At 41.2% G+C, this 13,136-nt stretch overlaps 1 pseudogene; it reads right to left on the bottom strand.

Moving 5' to 3' along the window:
• Positions 1–1,215: 1,215 nt before the first annotated feature.
• On the bottom strand, positions 1,216–8,097 carry LOC149230120 (uncharacterized; annotated as a pseudogene).
• Between the last annotated feature and the right edge of the window lie 5,039 nt (positions 8,098–13,136).

Here is a 13,136-nt window from a genome sequence, read left to right as displayed (position 1 = left end):
CTCAATTGGTGGTATGTGTGGAAAACCTAATTCCAAAAGGTTTCCCTAATGAACATGATGTCATGGCAATCATAGTGAGGAACATGCCATTGTGCAACAAGAAAATGATCCAAAGTGCAATTAATATCTTGTGACATGATAAGTAGTGATGCCCCTTTAAAAAGGTCATGTTTTATTGTCCACTAGGACAAAGTTGTTGTTTTGAGCCTTTTTCATTAGTTGTGAAGATTGAAATGGTTTAGGTTATGGTCTTGCCTTGATTTTTATTGAATTGATGCTTCTATATTCAAGCCCCAATGATTTGGATCTTGTGGGGGGGGGGGGGGGGGCAAGATCTGAGTAATTGCCCCACCAAGAAAAGAAACAAAGTAAACCAAACCAGAAAATAAGTCAAGTACTAACTTTTATTAGACCAGAAAATGACGATTGCAACTACATTATGTTGGACAATCTACCCTCTTACAAAAGGAGGCTTGTTATTTATATCCTTTTTTTAGGTACATTTCCATGGGTAAATACCATGGGTGAGTTATTTATAGTCTTTAGTTAAATTACCATGGTTAAAAACCATGGTTGAATTCCATTCGGACCATTCCTCCCCCCTTAGGAAGAAACAATCCCCATTACGTGAAGTTTCCTTTGGAGAAGCCTTTGTCGAAGATGAGTCGTGGATGACCAGGTGTTGTTGAAGACAATGGTTTTGCGTGGTTGACCCATAACCGAGGGTTTGTGGATGAACCATAACCATGATGTATGAAGATATGAGGATAGAGAGACCCTGCAACGCTTGTGAGCCAACTATGATATTGATAGTGTGTGTACAAGCAAATGGATTTTGATGGCAAGGTTTTTACGTGGTTGACCCATAACCATGATGAACGAAGGGCCAAGGATATAGATACCCTGTAATTTTGGTCAACCAACTGTGAGGTTGACAATGTGTAGCCTAGCAAATGGACTTCGTTGGCAAAGGATTTTATGTGGTTGACCCATAACCATGATGAACAAGGGTTCGATGATAGAGACACCCTGTAATGAACTTTGAGATCGCTTTCTGATCTGAGTCTGGTGGAGATCTGGTGGCTTATCTTTGTAAATTCTCACAGGACCCTTTGAAATAACTGTATAAAGAAATCCAAGTGCCACTATTACGCTTAAATGGAACACCATTTCTAGGTAAGCCATATAGGTTGATGTCGGGTCCCCTATGTTTTCTTATGCTTTTGAAACTAGCATGAGATCACCAATAACCACCACTAGAAGTAGCACATGCTTTACTAACTAGATGTGGGAGAAATTTTGTGCAACAATTACTAACACATGTTAGGCCTTATAACAATACAATACATCTCTAAAGAAGACCATCTGATTGTGGTCTTCCATTCCACCACTGAAGACCTTCAAAGATTGTTTTCTGATAGTTCTACATAAACATAATAACAACAAAAACATGTGAAAACCTTTCCATGGTTTCATTCTTAGAGCGGTTTTACCCTTGTCTTTGTAAAGAAGCAATGAAGGAGACTCAACCAATAATAGGATGAAAGTATCCCACATAATATTCTTTGAAGTGAGAACAAGCATTGGCAATTTTACTACATACTATCACGTCAAAATCCAAACTGCCTTGGGACCAATTTGATTGTCCAAGGCCAATATTCTGACCAAAGCCAAACCTAAAACTGTCATTGTGATAGGGTAAATAAAATCATGCTCAAAACCAAAGTAATAGATGTTGGTATAGCTAAATAATCGATTCTCAATATAACACACTAGAAATGTGTGGATTATAAGACCACATTCTTTCATGATAGGATCCTTTGGAGGAAGAAGGGCTAGGCATGGAAGCACCATGGCTAGCACAAAACTTGCAATGATGAACTTGCCCATGGATCTGAGTGCCATACTAGCTAACCAAATATTGAGATTCCAGTAGTTGTGCACAATAAACCATGTAATTGGGAAGCTTGGTGAGATAAAAAATATGAAATAAGATGATAGGTTCTTCTTGATGAAAAACAGGGATATATAAAAACCAACAATAGTTGGTGCAAGCAAGAACTTGATTGGTATGCCGATTGAAATCGACCTTGTTGAAGTAATCGAAATTGACAAACTAGTAAAATCAGTCAAGCCAAAATCATCGTTAACCAGACCAATCCCATAACCTCTTGCTTCCAAGGCACCTCCTAGCATGGTAACTGTCACTAACACATAATTCCATGGAGGCGCAATGTGAAAATATCGCCAAGAGGATTAAAATACAACTTTGATTTCCAGACATACAATCATAACCATAAGTGCAATTGCACCTTTGATGGTCTAAATCTGCTGAAGAGAAGCAAGATCCTTCGAAATTTACCACAATGCATCAAACGTCGATGCATATAACTGAAATAACAGAGGCACAAAAAATAACAAGAAGAGGTCATAGATGGTGGTCATGGAAGAAAAATGATGGAATGATGAGATCAGATGTATAGAAACAGAGGAAACAATAACAAAGTTAGGGTACGAAGTATGCATTCGAGAATTCTAAGAATCAGAGCTTCATCTTGTTATAGCTCCAAATCTCACTCTTGAGATTTGTGATGCTGCACTCATGGCCCAGGGCAACCCCTCCTTCTAGACCTGGTCCAAAATTTAAAAAACAGTGTTTTATTCCCTATACGCGACATTTCCCTGAGCTAAACGTGTGTATACGCGGGTTTGTGTATACCCAACCCATGTATATGTCTTAAAACACTTAAAAAAATTAAATCTCCTTAATTTCAGGCAGAGATCACGGGTTTTACCTGCTGATCACCTGTTAGTGCCCGTGGCCCAACTGTTCCCAACGAATTCCCAACTAAAAAAATACTTTGGGAGAAGTATAAAAAGGCTTCAATGGGAAGGCCTAAGGGAGGAGAGAAGAGAGAGAAAGGTTATTATGCTGAAATTTCCCTGACCAGGTCTGAAGATCCTAGTGCCTCCTGCACTTCCCCCATTTACAGGAAACCCTTGCTTCCTTGTGTGATGATGTCTATCTACCATTTGAGATATCATGGAGTAAGTCATGGAAGGAGTTTGTTAAAGGCTTGAGACTGGACAAATCCAGAGGACGGTTCCACCTGGAGCCTGCGAAAGGACGAATCAGGTGAAATTATTCCTTTCTATACTTTATTTGTCTATAATAAAAGAAACACTTGTCTTTGTTCTTGACATAAATCTTCTTCATGTTTATGATATCTATGTTATGATTCATGTGTGAATGGTTGTTTAATTGCATAACTGACTACCTTTCAATATATTATGAAGATGATTTCTTTATGATGTTTAGTCCATATATTACTGTACTTTCTTGAATTGATTGTTTTGCAGGTTGAAGGAGCAAAAGGAACTCCAAGAGGGTTTGGACCCTGGAAGGATCTTCTCGGACGTAGGACCCCCAGGTATGCCCCTTATCGTATAGTTTTCTTATCTTAGCATTATGGTTGTATGGAATGTGTGTTTCTCTGTATAGACAACCTTTGATCTGCTAGGGTTTCAACCCGAAGACCCTAGGGGAATTTGTCCCTTAACAGAATTGTCGACTCCACTGGGGACAACAATATTGTTATTCCTAGTTTGGGTTTATTCAAGCCAATCAGGTCTCAGCTGTCTGTTTGCTTGTTGTTGCTGTGTAGTCTGTTCCTGTAGGAACTTGAGTTGTAAGTTTGGTCAGTTTCTTCAGACTGTTTTTTTTTCTTGAAATCTTTTATATACGCTGTTTTTCTTGTTTACAGAAGCAAATATACGCATGTTTCCTTAAGTAAACCCGCATATATGCAGGTTTCCTTAGGCTCAGTCACGTATACACGCAGCTGTACATCAATAAAGTCGCGCATATCTTGCAATTTTCAAGATTTTTCAAATCTTTTTGTTTCTAAAGGTCTCTCTGCTGGTTTGATTCAGTCCTGAACAGTTACTTTTCTGTGTCAGTTTTTAGTTTTATAGCAAGTATCTGATTTCGAATTCTCTCTGATTTTGGAAAGTGTTGGTCTTATTGGTTTTGTTGCAAGCGTAATCGTTTTGTCAAGCACACAAGATTTCTTGTTAGGAGTCTTGGCTGCTCTATTTTGCCAGAGAAGAAAGGCTGATCTCAGTCTTTGTGTCAAATCTTGTTTTGGTGACCTTTTGTGTTTGGTGACCATCTACTTTTCTTGCTTTCGAAAGTTGTTGATTTACACTTTCTTGAAAGTTGTCTTTTCAATCTTTTGGTCTTCATTGCCAAACTCTTGTTGCTGCTTTTTGATTGTTAAGAGCATTTGGAAACACATTTTGTTGGGTTCTCACTTGTTTTGTGTTGCAAACTCGCGAAGTGTTTCATTGCCTATTCTTCGATCATAAAGTTTCAGTCTTGTTGAGAGCACTTTTGAAAAGATGTTTTTGCTTTTGCTTTTGAAGAAAACTTTTTGAAAAACTTAGTTTTGCTTTCTTGAACTTTGTTTTGATTTAGTTTCCTTTTAGTGAATGAAAGTGCATTTTTGTTTGTCTTGAAACTTGTTTTTAGTGTTTAGATGAAATGAATGGTAGCAACTCATATTCTATCTAAACATTTTAAGTGGCAAATTAGAAATTGATAAACAAGTAACTTTCATTTCTTGATTTAGAGTAGTCTTAAGTCTTGCATCAGCATGTACTTATTGCATTAGGATAGAGTTGCACATCTTTTTAGGCATCCATAGTTTTGTTAACTTTTGTGAGTGTGGAGCGTGAGTAAAAGAAAAGAAAAGGAAAATTCATTGTTTTTTTTGAAGTTCCTCTGAACCCAGTAGAAATTTCTTTCATCGAAAAATGAAAACAAGTGCTTTTGCATGTAGTTTGGTTTTTATTAATTTCTTTTGCGTCAAAACACCACTAGTTTCACTTCCGCTTATCCCTTGACTTAAAGAACAACCTATTTAAAAACAAGCGCTAATTAAAATATACTAGGACTTTTTATAATTGTCAAGTTAGACACACTAACAAGTTTTAGGATATTTTAGGGCCTTGGATTAGGCGAGTGGAGAGATAACTCTCCAAGGCCATTTAAACTATCAAACATAGGAGTCTGAATAGTGAGTGAAAATCCAATAGTGTTAGGGAGACCAGGAAAGCTCCAGATCTGGGAGTTAAGCACAAGGGTTTTTGAAGACATGGAAGAGAGATACCCCCTCTCCTACTTGTCGGATCTAACCTCAAGACTGTTCCGCCTGGCTTCTGATATGAGTTGGTAACCTTAGTTGCTACTCCTAGGGATCTACACAGATGGCTGCGGAGGGGAATCCCGTGGCACCTGGGGTCGATGTTGTATCATTCTCAGCGGTACTACTGGAGGGCACCCTTGCGAAGCTTGGGGGCTTACACCGGCACAGGCTGTTGTTAGGAGGTCAATGTAACTTCCTCTGTTACCTTCACTGATAAGACTAGGCTGTCATTATCCCAGACTATCTTCGGAAGGCCCCTTACTTCACTTTCTTGTATTTTGGTGTCCATTCCTCATCACCCAGAGTGGAAATACTTGAAAGTTGTTTGACTGGCTGATATCTTTTAGGGACTTTTTAGTGTGTGCTCTGTGCTCCTAGTTGGCCTAGCTTTCAATTTTTTGAGTCTTTAGCTAGATCTTAATAAAAAATTCAAAGTGGTTGACCGATCACCTAGACGGTCTCGAAGACTTCGTGGTCTTTCACCACCAAGTTTAGAGCCTTCTCCTAGAAGGCACAGAGGTAATACTGCCAGTGGGTTTCGTCCCGTGGCAGCTGACGCATCGGGGATTGATCCTCCTCACAGAGACATTAGTGTTCAGAATAGGCCTGGTACTTCCACAGAACAAGAGAGGAACACTCCAGTTCTTTCTCGAGTTCTCTTTCAGATGGAAGATAACATAGAAGTAGAAGAATTTCAAGAGTCGTTAGTGGCTCCAAATTCTCCCTTACCTTCTAGCTATCCGGAAGTATTACGATACGTTGGGACTCCGACGCATAGACCGTCAAGTCCAGGTCACACTACGCACTTACCATCGATGACCACTATTGGAAGCATGGCTTCTACTACAAGTGCTACAACTATGCAGACTCCAACATCAGTACAAGGGGGAGGAACTATTTCCATCCCCTCTGCATCTTTATTTGGGTCTTTTGCTAGCACAACTTTTGTTGGGTCTACCTCCATTCCTTCTACGAGTGGAAATTAACAAGCCAATGATTTTAGTAGTGGATTCTTCCCATTTGGCACCCATTCACAGGGTATTCCATCAGTTCCGTTTAGTGCCTCCACATCCATGATGGGTGGATCGGCTTCATTCCAGGGTTTTCCTTTCGGAAGTGGTCATATACCACATTCCAACCCGACAGTAGGATCTATGCCTTTTTCTTCTACAGGACAAAGCAACAATCCTTTCCAAGGTTGGACTAACCCTGCGGTTAGTGGCATGGGAACTGGGAATCCATTTTTCGGCCAACAAGGGAATGGGCCATACTCCATAGTTAGTTTGTTTCGAAGTATTCCTCCCTTAGCTACTGCTTGGAATCCTTATCAGGGGTTATCCACTCCTTATAATCCTTTAGGAGGAAGCTTCGCTAGTCATGGAGGTTTGGCAGCCGGAGTTGGTCAAACTTCGAGTTTTGCTGGATCACAAGGCTTGCATTTTGGTTCAACTGGTTCTGTAGGTTACTTCGAGCAGCCTGGTGCCTTCCAAAATCCAAGCCAATCTTTTCAGAACTTTGGGAGCTTCACCCAGTCAGGGTGGAACCCCCAGGGTCCTCCTAGGCTTCCTTTTCTGGCAACTTTGAACTTGCCAGATCTCATGAAATTAACAAACGATCCAATCAAATACAACCCGGCCTGGCCTTCGGTCCCAACCAAACTCCCTTTGGACATTCCAAAATTCGAAGGGAAGGGCGGTGAAGACCCAGGCGACCATGTAACCACATTCTATTTGTGGTGCTCATCAAACTCCTTTATTGATGACTCGATTAGGTTGAGACTTTTTCAACACACCTTGATTGGTAATGCGGCCAAGTGGTATATAGAGTTGCCAGGGGGCAACTTTACATCTTTCACTAACTTAGCTAATATTTTCTTAAATCATTTCCATTTGCCCGTCCGTTATGATGCCGGAACAGAACTTCTGGCCAATTTCCGTCAGGACACGGCAACTCACATTTTTGACCATATTTAGGAATGGAGACAGAGAAAGAGGCTCATTAAAGCCGAAATCCCTCCAGAACACCGTCTCGAATGGTTTTTGAAATCTTTAAAACCTGAAATCTCTAAGGATGTCTCCATGTCTGGAGTCTATTCTGAGGAGCAGGCTATTTTTAGGGCCCAGCAATTAGAATTGATTTACTCTCAGTCTCGGATACTTCAAAAAATATTGCCGGATGCTCCTGGGTCTAAGGTTGATATAGCCAAGTCGAAGCCTGGTCCCCATGCGGATGGTATCGTTGGATCGGTAGACACAAATGCGGTGAACTTGTTAAGCCAATTGCAGGAGTTGTATTTACAAACTGCTTCTAACAACCAAGTCACATCATCTAACCCTTCGTCTTCCCAACCCTCTTCAGTCAATGCCGTCCAATCAACCAACCCCAAAGGAAATCAAAATTCCAATGGGAAGAAGAAAGGATGAGGTAAGAAAAAGAGTCAAGATGGGAAGACTGATGCAAATAATCTTGGCAATAATGCTGGTGGTGGTAGAAATGAGTCTAAAAAGAAAGTCAAGTTTCCATGCAAGCTATGTGGTGGAGACCATTTAACTCATCTATGCCCCAAGATTGAAGACGTTCAGCGCTTGTTAGGGCAGCAAGGGACTTCTAGTTCTCAAGATGTGTTAACCAACCCTTTTCCCCAAGGGTAGCAACTTCTTGCTGGCACGAGTTCAAACCCTGGAACCTTCGCAAGGGGCAACCAGGAAGGGGAAAAGTCATCAAATGTTTTCATGATGGGTTCCAATGTCCATGTGGCCACTTGGTCATGTGATTATGGTGAAGCTGAAACTTCCAAGGACAAAACTACTCCTGGAAATACCGACCTTCATATTGAGCGACCCCCTGTCGAGACTATACCACGGATACCGAAAGGTTCTGCTAAATGCATGACTGTTAATCCTAATGCTAGGGCCGCCCATAATTACTCCATTGTGGAGGATCTAGCTTAGAGTCCATGTGCCATGTCTGCTTTAGAGATTCTCCAGTCGTGTCCGGCTCAACGAAGTGCTTTACTTTCGGCGATTGGGGCAGTTGATCCAACTAACTCTTTAGTGCTCATTTTCGACATGTTAAATGTCAAAAAGTGACTCCCTCATCATATGGCTTTCCAAATAAAGTCTACATACCAGAAAATTAACATTTTTCGTACCATTATTGATGAAGGAGCTTCCACGTGTGTCATGTCGATGTCATGCTGGAAGGCTATTGGATCGCCTTCGGCTGTTCCTTCACCTACTGTCCTGACTGCATTTGATGGGCATTCTCATAAGCCACATGGGATTATCCCCGCCTTTCCCATATGTGTTGGGGGGAAGGTCGTTAATATTTAAGTAGAAGTGATTGATGCTAACCTGGACTACAATCTCCTCTTAGGAAGAAACTGGGTATACGAAATGGACGCCATTGTTTCGACTCTGTTTCGTGTCATTTGCTTTCCTCATGAAGGGAAAATCATTAAGGTTTATCAATTAGATTATTGTCTAGTCAATCCTCAAGCAATATCTGACTCTACTATTCCGTTAATGGATAATCCTCGTCCGCCTACTGAGAATCTAGGAGTTGGGATGTATTCCTCATTGATGGGTACCTCTGATTTTCCCTCTCCTATCGCTAGAATCAATGTCGTTTCATCATCTAAGGAGTCTCCTCGAAAAGATTTCTTCCGAACTCATTATTTTTTGGACCCTTGGACCTTGCCTTCACCTATGACCACATTAGCTGAAGGACAAGTTAATGGAATGGCATTCCCTATGTCTGTAGCTGAGCTTAGATATCAGTCTATCGTTAACTCTGCAGACGACCACTCTACTCCTTTTTCTGAAGAGGAGCTAGATGGTGATGTGGCCCGACCTGGACCCTTGATTCTACCTCTGCCTTGGACTGCTTAGATATGGTTTTACCTTCTGAAGAAGCAATCCTAGAAGTAATGATGGGTGTAGATCGACCTTGGGAAGACTTACACCATCGTTCATATTTTCTTCCTCCATTGCAGGAAGTAGAGTCTAGGTTCTCTGAGCTCTTTACTAGTGATGCTTATACGGTATCAATCCTTTGGCTCCAACACACTTTCGTGCCGAAGGTAATATGTCAGTGATTTCAAAAACGATACCTATAAACATCTCTACGAACCCTAACGTGATCGAGAATATCTTCATCGGAATTGAATGTTCCCCTGAAGAAATTCAAGTTTACACTGACCTTTTCAAGGAATTTCGAGATGTATTCGCTTGGTCTTATGAAGAAATGCCTGGCATTGATCCATCTATAGTTCAACATGAGATCAAGACATATGAAAATGCCAAACCGGTTCGTCAAAGGCTTCGGCTGGTTAATCCTAGGAAAGCAGCAGCCATTAAAGCTGAAGTAGAGAAGCTACTCAAGGGGGTTTCATATATCCTATTCCTCTTACCGATTGGGTGTCTAATCCAGTCCCTGTGGATAAAAAGCAAGGAACAATCAGAGTATGCATCGACTTTAGAGACCTAAACAAAGCTTGTCCAAAAGATAATTACCCCACACCATTCATCGATCAGATTATTGACGAGTGTGCAGGTAATGAGATTTTTTCCTTCATGGATGGTTTTTCTGGGTATAATCAGATCTCTATCCATCCTGAAGATCAACATAAGACAACTTTTATATGTCCCTGGGGTACCTTTGCATACAGAAAGATGCCTTTTGGTCTTAAAAACGTTGGAGCCACTTTCTAGCGGGCCATGTCATATGCTTTCCACGACATTAAACATATCATCGAAGCATACTTGGACGATCTCACTGCTCGTTCTCGAAAGAGAACTGATCACCCTAGTCATCTTTGATTGGTCTTTGAGCGATGTCATTTTTATAAAATCTGGTTGAATCCCAACAAGTGCGTTTTCGCGGTTACGTCCGGTCAGTTATTAGGGTTCATCGTGTCAAATGAAGGGATTGGGTTGATCCCTTCAAGGTTGAGGCAATAATTCAGTTGCCTCCCCCGTCCTCAATTTGACAACTTCAAAGTCTTCAAGGGAAGGCTAATTTCCTAAGACAGTTTATAGCAAACTATGCCGAGATCACTAAAGGGTTTATGCGTTTGCTACGCAAAGGAGTTCCATTTGTATGGGACGACTTTGCGCAGTGGTCGTTCGATGCTTTGAAAAAGGCATTAGTCTCTGCCCCGCTTTTGAGTCCACCGGATTATGGTAGGGACTTCCTTTTATATCTCGCTGTAGCAGAATCAACCATTGGTATGGTTCTCGTTCAGGAAGACGATGCTCTCATGGAGCATGTGATTTATTATTTGAGCTGAGGCTTAATAGGTCCTGAACTTCGCTATTCTCCAGTTGAGAAGTTGGCTTTGGCAGCTATCCATGCTGTCCAGTGGCTCCGTCATTATATCTTGCTACGCAAAACTTTTGTCTTAGCGGTGGTCAATCCATTTCAATTTTTCCTTAGTAGGCGAGTGATTGGGGGAAAATATAATCGATGGATAGTCATTTTACAAGAATTTGATCTCGAATTCTTGTCCGCCAAGTCTAAGAAATCCATGGTTTTCGCCAAGCTAATTTCCGAGCTGCCTTGTGGAGAGGATACTATTTATGAGGAAAGTTTTCCCGACGAACATTTATTCCTCATCTCTTCACTCGACCCTTGGTATGGAGATATCATTGTCTATCTCCAGACTTCGAAGTTTCCCTCTACTTTCTCTAAGGATGAACGCCGGAAATTATGTCACCTAGCTAAGAACTATGTTATCATAGGTGATACATTATATCGTTGAGGGGTTGATTCAATCCTTTAGCGCTGTTTAACCTTAGAGGAAGTAGAGTCAGTGATCAATGACTGCCATAGTGGAGCTTGTGGTGGTCATCTATCAGGGCTTGCTACAGCCCAGCGCATCTTGCGTGCCAGCTATTTTTGGCCTTCGCTCTTTAAATACTGTGTTGAAGCGGTCAAACGCTATTACCCCTGTCAAATCTATACTCAAAAGATGCGTGCACATCCAGCTCCTCTTTTTCCCGTTGTCACTGTCGGTCCTTTTACTAAGTGGGGTATCGATTTTACAACTTGTAATCTGCCTTCAGCGGCGAATCACAAGTACATCATCGTGGTTGTAGACTACTTTACAAAGTGGGTCGAGGCCATGCCCACTTATAAAAACGATAGTGAAACGATGGCATTGTTCCTTTTTAATCAGATTATCTCAAGGTTCGGTATCTCGAGAGAGATTGTCACTGACCATGGAAGTCATTTCCAGAATCAACTTATGTCCGAATTGGCTCTTAAATTGGGTTTCTGGTAGGAACATTCGTCTCCTTATTATCCTCAGGCCAATGGACAGGTTGAGGTAGTCAATAAAACTCTTAAGACGATCCTACAACGGACAATTGACAAAAATCAGTCCAATTGGTATCTTATGTTGTATCTAGCTCTTTGGGCATACCGAACCTCCGTGAAGACTACTACTGGTTTTACACCTTTTCAGTTAGTTTATGGGATGGAATCTATGTTTCCTATCGAATGTGAAATTCCATCTCTTAAGTTAGTTGTTGAGCTCCTTCCAGAGACTTCTGGTCTTGAGGAGCACCTCCTTCATTTGGAACATCTCGATGAGTAGCATCAAGATGCTACCACAATGAATGAGGCTCATAAGAAAAGGGTTAAAATGCAGTATGATAAAGCTGTCCATCCTCGAGTCTTTTCTGAAGGTGACCTTGTCTTGGTCTATGACCAAGATAAGGACACCTTGGGGGCAGGCAAGTTTAAGCCTATGTGGTACGGTCCCTTCATTATTAAATGAGTTTTAGAAAAAGGGTCGTATGAGTTAATCGATTTTGATGGAAACAAGTTGGCAGAGCCCCGAAATGGGCTCTACCTCAAGAAGTACTTTTCTTAAGTAGCCGCTAGGCAATGGCTTCTTTATACATTGTGTATGTTTGTACATATCTCATCGAGAGTTTTTGATATCAACACTTTTTGGTCTGCTGTGGCAGGTGTTGATGGATGACTTGGTCTATTTTGGATTCGCCGATGGTGCTAGTCGGCACACTCAGAACATTGCTTCCACATCTTGGGTACTCTACTATCCAACTGGTCAGTTGATGGTATCAAGGGGAATATGCATTGGTCCTACTTCAAATAATATGGCTGAGTATACTGCTGTCATTAATTTACTATCCGAGGCAATTTCTCACGGAATCGACTCATTGGTAGTCTATCTTGATTCACAATTGATAGTGTCACAATTGAATAACATTTATCGGGTAAGGGATCCATGTTTATATCGACAGTATTTAAGGGTAAGGTTGTTGCAAAGATCATTTACTTATATTAATTATTTGCACATTCCAAGGTCTCATAATTGGTTAGCTAATTCTATCGCTAATCAAGCATTAGAAGATCCTCTACCACCGCCATCGGTACTCCATGAGTGAGTCTCACCAAGTGCCGCTAGATTGTGTGAAGTAGTTGCTTTGTGTCTGCAGCTACCTCTTCAGCTCCTCAACCACGACATCTGTGTCATGGGAAAACATCTGGTCATATCGGCCCAATATCTGGAACATGATCATCATATTAGTCACTTGAATCCTATCAAAAACATTTTTCAAAATTCATTATTATATTTGAAAAATCCAAAAAAATCATAAAATCAAAAAATACTTACCAATGTCACCCCATGTTGCGGTCAATGGTAATGCTAGATCGGGATTTCCTCAGAAATCCAACCCAGGATAAGGGTAGTCATCTATGGCGATGATCTGCTGATCCCACTAGGAGAAGAAGTCATCATCAAATGCAATTTGTGGGACATCCCCACCGCCTAGACGTTTCATTAGGTCAGCCCACCTACCCATGCATGGATCTCGTGGGGTGCTGATGGAAACCGCTACCCTAGGGCGGAGTGCAGGGACCCTCTCAAAAAAGAAAGAACACAAAATAGTCCCATAT

The sequence above is a fragment of the Pinus tabuliformis genome, chromosome J (assembly GCF_031772625.1).
Source record: "Pinus tabuliformis cultivar Carrire ecotype Pingquan chromosome J, CPIR1, whole genome shotgun sequence".
NCBI lineage: Eukaryota > Viridiplantae > Streptophyta > Pinopsida > Pinales > Pinaceae > Pinus > Pinus tabuliformis.
This window is presented reverse-complemented; position numbering and strand designations above follow the sequence as displayed.